Source organism: Notamacropus eugenii, chromosome 4 (genome assembly GCF_028372415.1).
Source record: "Notamacropus eugenii isolate mMacEug1 chromosome 4, mMacEug1.pri_v2, whole genome shotgun sequence".
In the NCBI taxonomy this organism is placed as follows: Eukaryota; Metazoa; Chordata; class Mammalia; order Diprotodontia; family Macropodidae; genus Notamacropus; species Notamacropus eugenii.
Genome location: NC_092875.1, coordinates 475,312,479 through 475,325,838, shown reverse-complemented (window position 1 = coordinate 475,325,838; position 13,360 = coordinate 475,312,479). Strand labels below are relative to the sequence as shown.

At 41.6% G+C, this 13,360-nt stretch overlaps 1 long non-coding RNA gene across 2 annotated transcripts in view; it reads right to left on the bottom strand.

Moving 5' to 3' along the window:
* The window catches only part of LOC140502117 (uncharacterized), a 50,787-nt gene extending 47,923 nt beyond the window's left edge, over positions 1-2,864 (bottom strand). Inside the window, exons 1-2 of one of the 2 annotated variants that reach the window (XR_011966540.1) lie at positions 2,665-2,864; positions 1,093-1,149 (exon numbers count right to left, since the gene is read on the bottom strand). This is a non-coding gene — a long non-coding RNA (uncharacterized lncRNA). The remainder of the gene's footprint in view (positions 1-1,092; positions 1,150-2,664) is intronic. The other variant, XR_011966539.1, reaches the window with a different exon arrangement.
* Positions 2,865-13,360: the final 10,496 nt, after the last annotated feature.

The following is a 13,360-nucleotide window of genomic DNA, read 5'->3' as shown; positions in this document are numbered from 1 at the left end:
TAACTAACAATATCCATGGGTATATGGTTATACAGTCCATGGGTATGGACAAAATGCGTCCATATTTTGATTAATATTTTAAATGACTTATTATAGATGTATTGGGCATCTATAAAATGAATTAAACTTTAAAAACCATCTCCATTTAGCTAAATTTATTTCCATGGGTAGAGGTCTTAACTTCTCCCTTACTTCAAGTCTTCATTTTGTCCATTAATCTTATTCCTATTTCTTCATATAGGGCACAGTTAGCATGCACCCTCCTCCTGGTTCTACAATAAGATAGTGTGGTGTAGTAGATAGGGTCTTAGACTTGGACACAAAGATCTGGATTCAGATCCTTCTCAGGTACTTACTAATTGTGTGACAAGTACTTGTGAAGTGCCTATTATGTACTAAGCACTGTTCAAGTCACTTAATCTTTCTGGGTCACAGCTTCCTTATCTATAAAATAGACTTAGTGACTTCTAATATCCTTCCTAGATGTAAATCCATGATGTTATGCTTGCTTTTTCTTTACTTTTTATTAATTTGTAAAGTTCTCTCCAGTTTCTTTTAAATATTTTTCAAATTTACTATCTTAATAGCATTAGTGGATTCAATTCTTTTGTGTCTTCAAATATGATTGCATCATATATCTTCCCATTAAGAAGACAAGAACGCACCATGCTTAACTTACCCATTCCTTATCATACGTAGGACATTATTTTGCTCCTTCTTCTTTGGCAGTTCCATGTAACACTTTTTCCATGTATGAATATAATTTTTTAATTTTTAATTTTAAAAATTTATTTTATTTTTAAATGTATGGAATAAAACCAGCGTTTCAATAAGAGTATAATAAAAAGATGATTACACATGAAACTTCAAATCTATTATATATATATATTACTCTTCCTTTTAAATATATAATAAAGTTATCATGTAAATTTCTTTTTTTGAGGGGTTCACTGATGAACCCATTCCCAGTAAGAGGAAATATTCCATGAATCCATAGACAACGAAGCAATATCGAACAACTAGAAACAGCGCCATGACGGCTCTGGGTTCAGGTGATGTGAAACCCTTTTTCTGCCCTAATATGAGTATTACCTTGTTAGTGGATGATTCTGTTCTCTTGTTTCTCCCTACTCTTTGTCCCACTAGCACCTGTGTCAACAAAAGAAACAGGAAAAATTAAATCATTTTGGAGAATTTGCTTGTGCCTGTGTCATAAAATTATCTTTTAGAAGTCTCTGCATTAAGAGAGATTTCAAAGAAAAAGCTGGCCTATTTTCCATAGTGGTTTACATCAAGACTGAATACTTCGGAAAATAGTTATTTCAACAATGAGTTAGTATCATTTTCTGTGTCTGAAGGACCTTGAAACTTGGGGAAATATAACGCAAGCTGATAACTTATTTTGCCAAAGAATGAAGAAAAAAAAGATGACAGTCTCCAGCTAGGGTTTACAAAGACCAACTTTAATTTAGCTAGCGGCCAAATTGTTCAGTGCTGGACTTCAGCTAACCGTTAAGATAATCAGAATAAGTTCACCCCAGCTCTAAATGGATCATGGTGTAGTATGGCTATTTGCAACATTTTAACAACCAGATGGAATAAATGGTAACCTAAATTATTGTTCATCGTTCGACTTAAGATAGTTGGAATAAGAAAAACAAACAAACAACCCCAAAAAACTGAAAGCAAAACGGTTCCATCAGTCTGCTGTATAAATGCTTCTAAAGAAATGTTTCAGTGGCATAATCGGTACCAGTGGTATAGCCCAGCGGAAGTCCAAGGGTCAGTAGACATCTGGAGCACAGAAAGGGGGGCGTGTGTTAAGTGCCCATTGAATCTCATGTTCAAGTCTTGTAGTATCTGGTGATCCTGCCCTTTCACTTCTTCTGTGAGAATTTCCTTTCTGTGACCTCCACATTTTAGAACACTGAGCAAAAAGAAAAAAAAATCAAACTCTTGTCTCACTTTCTGGATGTGAGGACACCCAAAATCCCTATATGCTCAAAAATAAAGAAGATACTAAGCTGTGCACAGATTACGTAAACAATAGCAAAACGGATGCTGAATCCTAAGGGAAGTAGCATGCCGAACAAAACTGCGCTTGGATCCTTCCTAAATCCAGTCACCCAAATCCAGCTAGTATAGTCCTCAGCTGCCCTTCACACCGGTTCGTTTGAAGATGTTATCTGGGTATTATTGATAATAATGGGGTGGAGGAGCTTCAGGGAAAACTCAGTCAAAATATTTATTCTCCCCCCAGTATTTCATGGTGTTGTGGACTTCATTTTCTATTTCCAACACTCTTCAAATTTTCAGGACATAAAGCTCTTGAGATATCAAGGGCACAGGCTGCAAATTTTCTTTCATGAAAGAATGAATGGGAACCAGTCTAACCAATGCAAGCAGAAGCAGAGGAACTCTAAACACATTGCCTTTGACCATAAAAATAGAGAAATATATGTGCCAATACATGTACAAGTGTGGTCTAGTGGACAGGGGTCAGCCCTCAAATCAAGTTGACCTGGGTCCAAATTTTACCTCCTGCAGATACTGATTGTGGGATCCTCCACAAGTCACTTAACTTCTCAGTGTCCCAGACAGCTCTCTAAGGCCAGCAGTTACAGGACAGTTATCAGTTTGCCCTGACAGAGGGAGTTTACTCACTTGAAAGCTTCTTACGCAGATTCAATCACTGGTCTGTACAACTACACCTAGGTAGGTCCCAATTCGATTAGTGTGAGCAACAAGTTCCCTGAAGTGGTCAATTCCAATCCACACCGTATAATTCCATTGTACTGGAACTAACTGCCGTAATTATAACTTCAGATAGTGAGAATTCAAATACATATGACCAATTCCGCAGATTCATTACTTTCACTAAACAGGACCTAGCTGTAGATATAGCAAAATAGAGATGAATTTGTTGTTTGGTCATATCCCACTCTTTGTGACCCCATGTGGGGTTTTCTTGGCAAAGATATTGTAGTGGTTTGTCATTTCCTTCTCCAGCTCATTTTACAGATGAGGAAACTGAGGCAAACAAAATTAAATGACTTCGAGTCACACAGCTAGTAAGTCTGAGTCTGGATTTGAACTCAGAAAGATGAGTCTCCTTGGCTCCAGGTCAGACGCTGTATACCTCCTAGCTGTCCATAAAAGGAGGAAAAGGTAAAAGGAAAGTTAAAACAGGTGTACAAGGAAGAGCTGATCAATTGTTAAGGATGTTTTCTGTTCAAATATAGTTGACCCTGGAAAGAGTGAGCTCAGACTTAAAGCAGTTGCTAGAAAGGACGCAGCATGCCGAGTTCACTCTCAAATGTGGCATTCCAGTGTCCTGCTTGGAGTTGAGAGTCGAGTGTAAAACGTTCCTCCTGCTATTTATGACCTGTGTTATCCTGGGAAAGCTGGCTGACCTTGACAGCCTCCCTTATTTACTCATGGAGTGGATATGATTTGCCATGGTAGAGGGAGTTCCCACACCAGGAGTTCTCCACACCGGAGAAATCACAGATCCTTCATACATTTTTCTCTCTGCTGTAGAGAATCTTCAGAAACCAAAAATTTACAAGAAAAATTCCCTTTAGAGGGTTCAGATGTGCCTGAGCATGAACCGCGAAGGACTTCAGATCTCCTTGCTCCCTGAACGAGTCAGGAAGCTAGGAACTTGTGTCTTTCCTTGTTTTCCTCTTTCCCTTCCTCTTCTTTCTCCTGGTCTCATTCTCTTCCTCCTCCTTCTCTTTCTCCTCTTCCTCATTAAGAATTGTTCAAAGCATATTCCCAACTTTCTAATGACTAACTTTAGACGTTGATTAACCATGACTTTCTCCACAGGAGTGGGAAAATGGTTGTTTCATCACTTCCTGGTAATTGTGTGTGCACTTCATCAGAGGGATTGTTTTCCCTCTTTCCTGCTCTTAATGGGGAAGTCATTTACTGACATTGTACAAGTGAGATAAGGAATTGCTTTTTCAGTTTACGACTGCTTTACAAATGCTACGCAGTTCATTTCTAGAGTATAAAAGTACAGGTCATTTTATTTACTTGCCTCCTTCTGCTTCCTTTCTAAAATTTCTCTGTTTAATGCACGATTTTAACACTGTGCTTAGAAAAGAATAAATCCCAGGTATCATCTGCTGCCCATTGTCAGTCACAGCTACATAAAGCTCATAGAGCCTCACGAACAGCATCCCCCAAACATGAGCTGGTCTACGTGCCTGGTGCACATTGGGTATTCAATGAATACTTGGTGAGTGGTTGTTGGATATATGGATGAGCTATAACTACTGTGGGATGACTGGGATGTGGCTGCAGTTCATCACGGGCATCTGCAGAAAGGAAATGTTCTGCCCAGTAGGCACACTCTTCATTTCACTGTCCTGTTCCAGCCTATGACCCTCCATGGCCATTCATGGGCCCTATCACCATAGGTTCGATCACCCAGAACCATTTCTCCCAAAAAAATCTTTGTGGGGAAAACAAGGAAGACTCACTGAAGTACAAACCACTCCAGAGTCAAATGCACTCCCAACATACTGTCTTGTGTGCTGACACTGTTACCCTCGTACCCCACCCCTACCACAAATGCACTTGCTTGGGGGCAAAACTCCCGGTTTTGTAGGTGGTCTGCAAAATCCACCTTGGCCTCAGGCACATTTACAGATGCAGATTTATAAATGTGCCTCCTTCCCTCCGGATTTTTTTCTGATTCTACTGCTTCAGAGACAGAACCAAAGTGAGTAGCAAGTGCCCCTCTAGGTCCCCAGAGCCAAAGCAAAGGCAAAGGGATAGGCATGAAGAACATGACAGGGGTGGTGGTGAGGGGAGGAGGGGAGGGATGACTGCCTGACTCATCTTCCCCCATCATCACAACTTTTTTTTTACCCTGTGCTTTTTTTGAAGTTTGGAATACATCAGAGGAAAGCTAAAATGTGAGAATGACTTGGCACATTCAGTCTAGGACAATATCAGATTTATTATTCTTTCTCACTTGTCTTCCTTTTAGCTTTTAAGAAAGGGATGTTTGGTGAGAAGGTGGAGCAAAAACCGAAGTATAAAACCTCATCAAGAGAAGGGGACCATGCTCTTCCCTACAGCACCTCAGTCCTTACAAGGGTAGGGAAAGGAATAAAAGTACTTACCTAGCACCTACTATGTGCCAGGCCCTGTGCTCAGAAGCTCTTTACAAGTATTGTCTCATTTGCCCCTGAAGAAATGAGCTCAAACTTAGGACAGTTGCTACAAATCATCCAACCCACCAAGTTCCCTTTCAAATGTGGCGTGCCTGGTGAATGAAACTGCTCTGCAGAATGGTCCCTGGAGTGGGGTGGGGGTGATTCACAGCTGGGCTTCCCTCCTTAATGGGCTGGTCTTTTGCAAATTCTAGTGTGAACTCTAGTTCCTGGTTCTCTTGTGGCTCAGTTGTTTCAATTGTGTCTGAATCTTTCACGACCTTATTTGGGGTTTTCTTGGCAAAGACATTGCAGTGATTTGCCATTTCCTTTTCCAACTGAGGAAACTGAGGCAAACAGGGTGAAGTGACTTGCCCAGGGTCACACAGCTAATAAGTGTCTGAGGTCATATTTGAACTCAGGAAGAGGAGTCCTCCTGACCTCAGGCCCAGCACTCTGTGGCACCAGTTAGCTGCCCTCTTGGATTTCTAGCAGTTCTACAGTTCTGACCTTTGGAAGCCCTCAAGGTCATTGCTATCTTCAATACTCTTTCACATAAGAACAAGAAAGAATGGATCCCACAAAGACAGAAGCAGAAGCCGGGCCATGCCCACAGACCACAGCCTAGGTGGGAGAAGGCCTATGGTTTTTTCCCAATGTGGAGGCCGACAACAATTTGTCCTCCACGCTCCAATGCAGCCGAAGAAAAAGAAACTATTTGCTTCTTTTCCTTCTCTACTTTCATTTTCCTTGTTTATTGTATCCAATTAACATTTTGCTTGCTCTAATTTGGGGGGGGGATTGGTTGGAGGAGGGCAATGGGTAACACAGTGAAAATAAGATTCTAGGCCTAATTCTACTACCACAAATACCTTTACAATAAAGATACTGGTTAGTGAATTGATTTTCCAAGACCCGGGCATTGACCTACTCAAGGGAGGATATCTGATATAAATATATAAAAACCATTCTAGACAGCCCAAAGATCCTGACACTCCTTTGGAGTTCATGGTAATGGGACTTGACCTGAGAAATAGTAGATGTCCCAGGGAATCTGTTCCTAGGAAAACTATGCTAGTCCTCTCCCCCTGGGAGCTCATGTGGACACTGAGTACTTTTCCACTGCCCCACATCCCTTCCTTTTAGCATTCTTTCTTGGTCTGCCCTTTTCCCAGTCATCGTTTGGTTCTGTACCAAGATGATCAGGAGAAAAACTTTGGGTGAGGCTGAAGAAGTCACTGATCCTCACAGGACAAAGTATAGCCACCAAGGCAAGCACAATGGAGTGGAGAATGAAGAGAATTCCTTGAGAACTCCCCTGATGGCATGCTATTTTATCTGCTATTCCTGTCCTCACTACTCAGGTTCACTAGACTTTTGCTCACTTGTCCACCTGTGTACACTCAAAGGTACAGCAGATTGTCATGTGCTTAAAGTCCAAACAACCAGGGCTATGTCCAATTCTTACAACCTCCCCTGTAACAAAGGTACACAAAAAGTTTTATTATTTTTTCCTAATGTTCCCTAGGGACAGCTGGGTGGTGCAGTGGATGGGAGCGTGAACCTGGAGTCAAGAGGACTCATCTTCCTGAGCTCAAATCTGACCACAGACATCAGCTGTATGACCCCGGGCAAGTCACTTACTCCTGTTTGCCTCAGTTTCCTCATCTATAAAATGAGCTACAGAAGGAAATGGCAAACTACTCCAGGATCTTTGCCAAGAAAAACCCAAATGGGGCCATGAAAAGTTGGATGCGACTGAAAACTGGCTAAATAATCACAATCGTTCTCAAGCACAAGATGCAGTACATGGTTCAAAAGGATCCTTTGATTGCGGAAAGCATCAACAGCCAAGCTGGAGAACACAGAACAAGCAGCTCTTCCTTCCATTGTCTGCAGGCTTACTTGAGCTCTCTGGGTCATTGCCACTGAACAGAGATGACTTCCCACATGTGGGTTTGGAGAGGAAGACCAGCTCAGGCAGGAACTTTCTTTTGCAGTTGGAATTTTACTACAGAACAGAGAGGCAGAGTGAAAACAGCGCTAGAGTTCGGACCAATTGCTAGTCAATGGCACCATCCTTTTTAAAATGGAATCTAGTTTTTTTTTTCTATAGCCCAAAATCATATTTTGATTTTTGTTCTAATAAAATACTGGTTTCACTATGTGATAACTGAGAGAAGTATTACATGTACGCAATGTGTAATGTATACATATAAACATTTGGGTATAAACATCTAGATAGTTATATAAATGTACATGTGCAATTATTTCTTTTTCTGTTCTCTTTCTTCCTCTCTCCTTTTGGCTCTCTTTCCTTCTCTTTCTGTCTGTCTCTCCCTCTCTCTGCTTTCTATTTCTCTTTCTTTTTCTCTTGCTTTCTCTTCCCCTCTCTCTGTTTCTCTCTATTTCTCTTTCTCTCTTTTTCTGTTTCTCTTCCTTTCTCTCTCTTTCCCTTTCCTCTCTGTTTCTTTGTTTCTGTCTCTCCATCGCTGTTTTTGTCTCTCTGTCACACACACACACACACACACACACACACACGTAGCCCTTCTCTAGTTCTGTTGCATCTTTAATTCAACAAACATTTGCTAAATGACTACCAAGGACAAGATACTGGAGGGACAAAGGCAAAAATGAAACAATGGAGTTTATATACTATTAAAAATACTGGACCAGGGATTTTCTTGGCACCAAATACTCCTTCTGCCAATGGCAAATTAATAAGTGCTTTGCCACTTAAACAAGTCTTAGAGAGTAGTTTGGGGTTCTGGGAGGTTAGGTCATTTGTGCAGGGTCACCAGGTTGCTCTCTTAGCCACTGCCACAGGCTGCTTCTCTAAGAAACTTGCATTCAGCAACATGTACACATGAGGTATTAGAGCAGAAATAGGGACTAACCAATGAAACACCATGGAAGATTTCATGGCAAAGGTGATCCCCAAATTGAGCCTTGAAGGAAAATATAGATCTTGAGAAACAGAGAGGAAGGAGGAGTATATTTTAGTGTTAGGGGTCTGGGCACAGCATGGAGAGTCCTTCCATGGGACATTTTGGTCTCTGTGGAGTTCAGCTGACGGGAAACAGTGCAGATGACAAAACCCCCAGGATGAATCATGGTCCAGGTTTGTCTAGATAACAGTGGGTCAGGTGAGCTTGCACTCCGTCACTCCCTCCCTCACCAGGACTGCTCCAGCCCAGGGCAGCAGTTCTGAAGCTGAATGGCTTCGCTCCCCTGGGAAGGGAAGCATGAGCACACTGAGCAGCTATCAGACCCAGCCTCTCACATCCTATCTGAATTGTTCCCTGCCAGCTTACTTCCAGGATACCTGCTCCTAAAGAAAGACTTGCTGTGTCACACAGCTTAGGGACATTTCCAACTGAAGAGATGACTGACCTCAGCAAGCCCATCTAAAGGCAGGGAGTGAAACACTGGCCTGGGACCAAATGATTTCTTCCCTGCCTCCTTTATCAGTTTCCATACTTACAATTTTCAGATCAGTGTTTCCCAAAGTGAAACTCTCAGGGAAGTTCTCTTTAAAAAGAAAAGTCATGGATATCTTCTGTTTTTACTTCACCTAAGTTTCTGACTACATCCTTCCTTATTGCTTCCTCCTGCTTCCTTCTCACTGGGAAGTTCTAAAAGGATTCTGGAAGACAGTACAATGGAAAGAGGACTAGATCTGGAGCCAGAACCCCTGAATTCAAATTCCAACGTTACTATTTAACATCTGTGGGACCTTGTGTAAATTATTTACCCTCCCTGGGCCTCAGTTTCTCCATTTGTTAAATAAGAGAGTCACATTTGATGACCTCTGAGGTCCCTTCCTTTTCTAAGTTCATGAGTTTCATGATCATAGCTTGCAGTCTCCAAGTTGCTGTTAGTTAGTTGTAGTTGTCAGTCTATAGCAAAACTTTCTTCCCTTCCACACCCTCCCCAGGGCTCACTCATCTTTTCTCATAGCCACGGCGCCTGCTGTCTCATGCATCCTCCCATGCTATGAGTCATTAATACATTTATTGTTTCCCCTAAGCACCTAATGACCTTCATCCTTCTGCCTGACTTTTCCTCTGACTCTTCCCTGAGACCAGCTCTCCTCTCCTAAGCACAGAAGAAACATGACTATCATTCTTCCTTTCTCAGCCACATGAAAATCTTGGCACAAAATTTTGATGAGGAAAAGTCATGGGATCGTAGCTTTTGAGTTGGAAGGGACAATACTGAGCATTCAGTCAAATTCTCTTTTACAAATGAGACACCTGAGGGTCAGAATGGGGAACTGATTTGGACAATATCATACAGAGGTGGACTTTGAGCCTAGGTCTCCTTTGACTCCAAATCTTAAACCCTGATTGTGTCCTGCTTCATTTTAAAATTGAAGAAATGGTCTCAGAGAAGTGAAGGAACTTGCCAAAGTTACAAAAATAGTAAATAGAAAAGTAGGATTTGAACCCAGGTCTTCTGAGTACAACTCCAGTCACCATGTTATGATGACTGGATGCGTCTTTATCATTTTCCTGCTCCGAGTTCCTGCATTTGGGTTCAATCTGCCATCCTTCTGCATGCTTAGTCCAATCCCAGACCAGTGTAGCCCTGTGCTCCGTGAGCTGTGAATATAGGAATTGTAAATGAGAGCTTCTTGGCCCCAGAGGTTTAGGGAAGGAAGTTCTCTGATTTGGGGGGTAAAGTTAGGGGGAAAACCAAGAAGAATACCTAAATATATTCTTCAGTTGGTTGTCTCTATAATTACTATTCCCCTCACCACAGTGGTTTTTCCAAACATTTTCATCCCTCCACAAATATCCCACAGGTCTCCCTCCCCTCCATCCTCTCTCTGAGAATTTTGCCTTATATTTCACTGAAAAAAAAAAAAAAACTGAAACCAGGTCTCAAGGGTAACTTTTTCTCCTCTCCTCATCTCGTCTAACTCAGATATCTTCTCCTACTATCTCTCCTTCATTTCTGTCTCACATGATGAAGTAGTCTTTCCTCTTGCCTAGGCAGGTGAACCCTGCTACATGTATCAGGGATCCTGTTAATTCCCATCTTTTCCAGAAAATATCCACTCTGTCATCCCTACCTTCACACATCTTCATTCTTTCCCTCTCTGAAGGGTACTTCTCTGCTACCTGTAAACATACCCAAATCTTCTCTATCCTCAGAAACTCTCACTTGCTCACTCTGTCCTCATTAGCTACAATTCACCTTTGTTCATTTTTGTGGATAAACTTGATAAGACCATCTACAATCAATGCCTCCACTTCTCTTTTCACTCTCTTCTTAACTTTCCATTGAACCTGCTGTCTCCAAAGTTGCCAAGGATCTCCTAACTGCCAGACCTAATGGTCCTTTATCATTCCTCATCCTTCCTGACCTCTCTGCAACCTTTGACATCTCTGATTATCCTCTTCTCAGATTTGCTCCCTTCCATGATGTTATCCTATACTGGTTTTCCTCCAATCCATCTGAACACTCTTCTTCAGTGTCTTTTGCTGGATTTTCACTCACGCCATACCCACTAAGGGGGACTGTTCCACAGGGCTCTGTCCTGGGTCCCTTGTCTTCTTCCACTATACTACATAGCTTATTGATCTCATCAGTTCCCATGAATTCACTTACTCTTTCTATACTAATTATATCAGATCAGCTTATTCAGCTCTAACCTCTCTCCTGACCTCCAAACTTGTAGATCTAGTAATAGAAGCACGACCTCTTTATTTGACTCTTCTAAGGGCTGGCCATTTTGACTGACATTACCACAAGAAACACTGTGTGTGTGTGTGTGTGGAGGGGGGGGTTAGATATCATTATATAAGAATTAATTAGATTGCTTCGAATGTATTCCTGGGAGTGTTCTGATCAAGGAATTCTTTTACTTTGACCTGAAGACTGGTGAATTCAGGGGACTGAATCACAGGGGTCAGAATTTGAACGGATGCTGTATCTCAAAATTCCAGCAACACATAGAGATTCAATCTAATGACAGCACACGGCTTCTCATAAGTGCGTGACACATGAAGCCCTTCACCAAAATTTAGGTAAAACCCATTTATCTGATCAACAGCTTTCACATGCTCGGAAAGTTGCTTAGTTGAAGATGAATTGAGTCACAGGAAGACCTAATAGCTTGGCTGGTGGGATGGTTCTGATTCAAGAGATAAGCAATTAACCAACCAAAAAAAAACCAAACTGGAGATAAATTATTGACCCCAAGACCACCTGAATCCTGCAACGTCCTAAAAGGTAAGAGAGGAAAAGAAGAAAGGAAAGGAAAGGGGAAGAAGTGATAAATTCTCTCCCTGCCCCCACACCTCCATTTCTGTGTGGTCTAGTCTCATGATATTGTAGCCATATTATAGATAAGAGAGACGTCAGAGGTGATGTAGCATGAGTCCCCTCATTTTACAGAAGAGGAAATGGAGTTCAAGTAACTTACCCAAGGTCATAAAAGTAGAAAGTATGAAAGGTAGAATTTGAACTCAGCTTTTCTGACATCGACATCGCTGCTCATTACACTATATACTAAGCTGTATTCTAGAGCAGTGCGCCAAAAAATTTGTTTTAAGATAATTTAAATAGAACACATCACTCAGTCCTCACCTCTGCCACTGCCAATACCACAATCAGAAATGGTATTATGGGTCCTGAGTAAAGGAACGCATTCCGGATGGAAGGACCTCTGAAAAGCAGTTGGACGGCTTGTTGAGGCAAAAAAGGCCAGACACACAGGATCGGGCTTTCTTCACATTACCCTAGTTGCTGGGTGACATTTTTGTGGATCATCTACTGTTCTCCCATGTAAAAATAATAATAAACAACTTTCCTTTGAGAAATCCTGACTGTATAATGCAGCATTCCCCAAAGACTGTTTATTTTCAAGGAAGGAGAAAGATATTGCCTTGGACTCCCTCCTGGACAGTGAGCTCCTACAGGGCAAGGTATGTAGTTTCTTAATCTGCATTCCCAGAGCCCCACCCAGGGCATTGCAAATGGTAAGTGATTAATAAATGTTTATTGAATTGAATTGGAATACATGAGCTTTTTCCTGCCAGAATGTAGTAATGATCTTCTGAAAGGGGGTACCCATTTCTCAGTTCATCTTTGTTCTATGATCTGATTTATATTCAGGTGGAAGTCAGGCTAGGTCATTGGAACCTGGTGCTAGAGTCCCTAAATGGCATTGAGTTACAACAGAATTTACTCAGTGCTGGTGGGCTCTCTGCTTTCCCCCTTACACAAGTCACAGTTGCTCAACTGGCAGACTCAATAAGAGACAGGGGACTCATTTCTTCTTGAATGTCAACATTTAAATCTTGCCTTTAAGTTCACAAAGCACTTTTATACTTTAATTAATCCCAAAACAATCCTCTGAGGTGAGCACTGATTACTAACATGTCTCTGGAACTTTAAGCTTTGTAAAGTCTTTTACATACATTATTTCAATTGATCCTCAGAACAAACTTATTAAGTAGGTGTTAAACTTATGACTTTTTTTAAGGATGAGGAAATTGAGGCCTAGAGAGTTTAAGTGACTTGCCCAGGGTCACCTAGTCAGTATCTGAGGCAGGATTCAACCTGAGGTCTTCCTAACTCCCAGTCCAACACTCTAACTACTGTGCTACCTAGCTGGCTCAAAGACCTAATGCTGGAAAAAGTTTCCCCAAGGTTCCTCAACTCGTTAAGTGTTAGAGGCAAGATTCAAAGCCAGGCCTGTCCTGACTCCAGGTCCAGCATTCTTCCCATTGTGTCACTCCTTCTCTTTGGTATTAGTCATTGTACCATCATCGTCATTAAATTTTTGTTGTTGTTGAGTTGTTTCAGTCTTGTCCAACTCTTTGTGATCCCATTTTGGGGTTTTCTTGACAGAGATGCTGGAGAAGTTTGCCATTTCCTTCTCAAGCTCTTTTTGCAGATGAGGAAACTGAGGCAAAGAGAGTTAAGCGACTTGCCCAAGGTCACACAGCTAGTAAATATCTGAGGCATGATTTGAATCCATAAAAGCTGAGTCTTCCTGACTCCAAGTCCAGAGCTCTAGCCACCGTAGCACCTAACTACTCATCACTAAAGATAACAGCTATACTTTGGTAAGAGTTCAACAACAACAGAAAATGGTTTCCATTCAGGAGCACAGGTGTTGTTGCTGATGACCATTCAGAAACTAGAACCTGGTGTGACTCTTCACCAACTGAGATTGT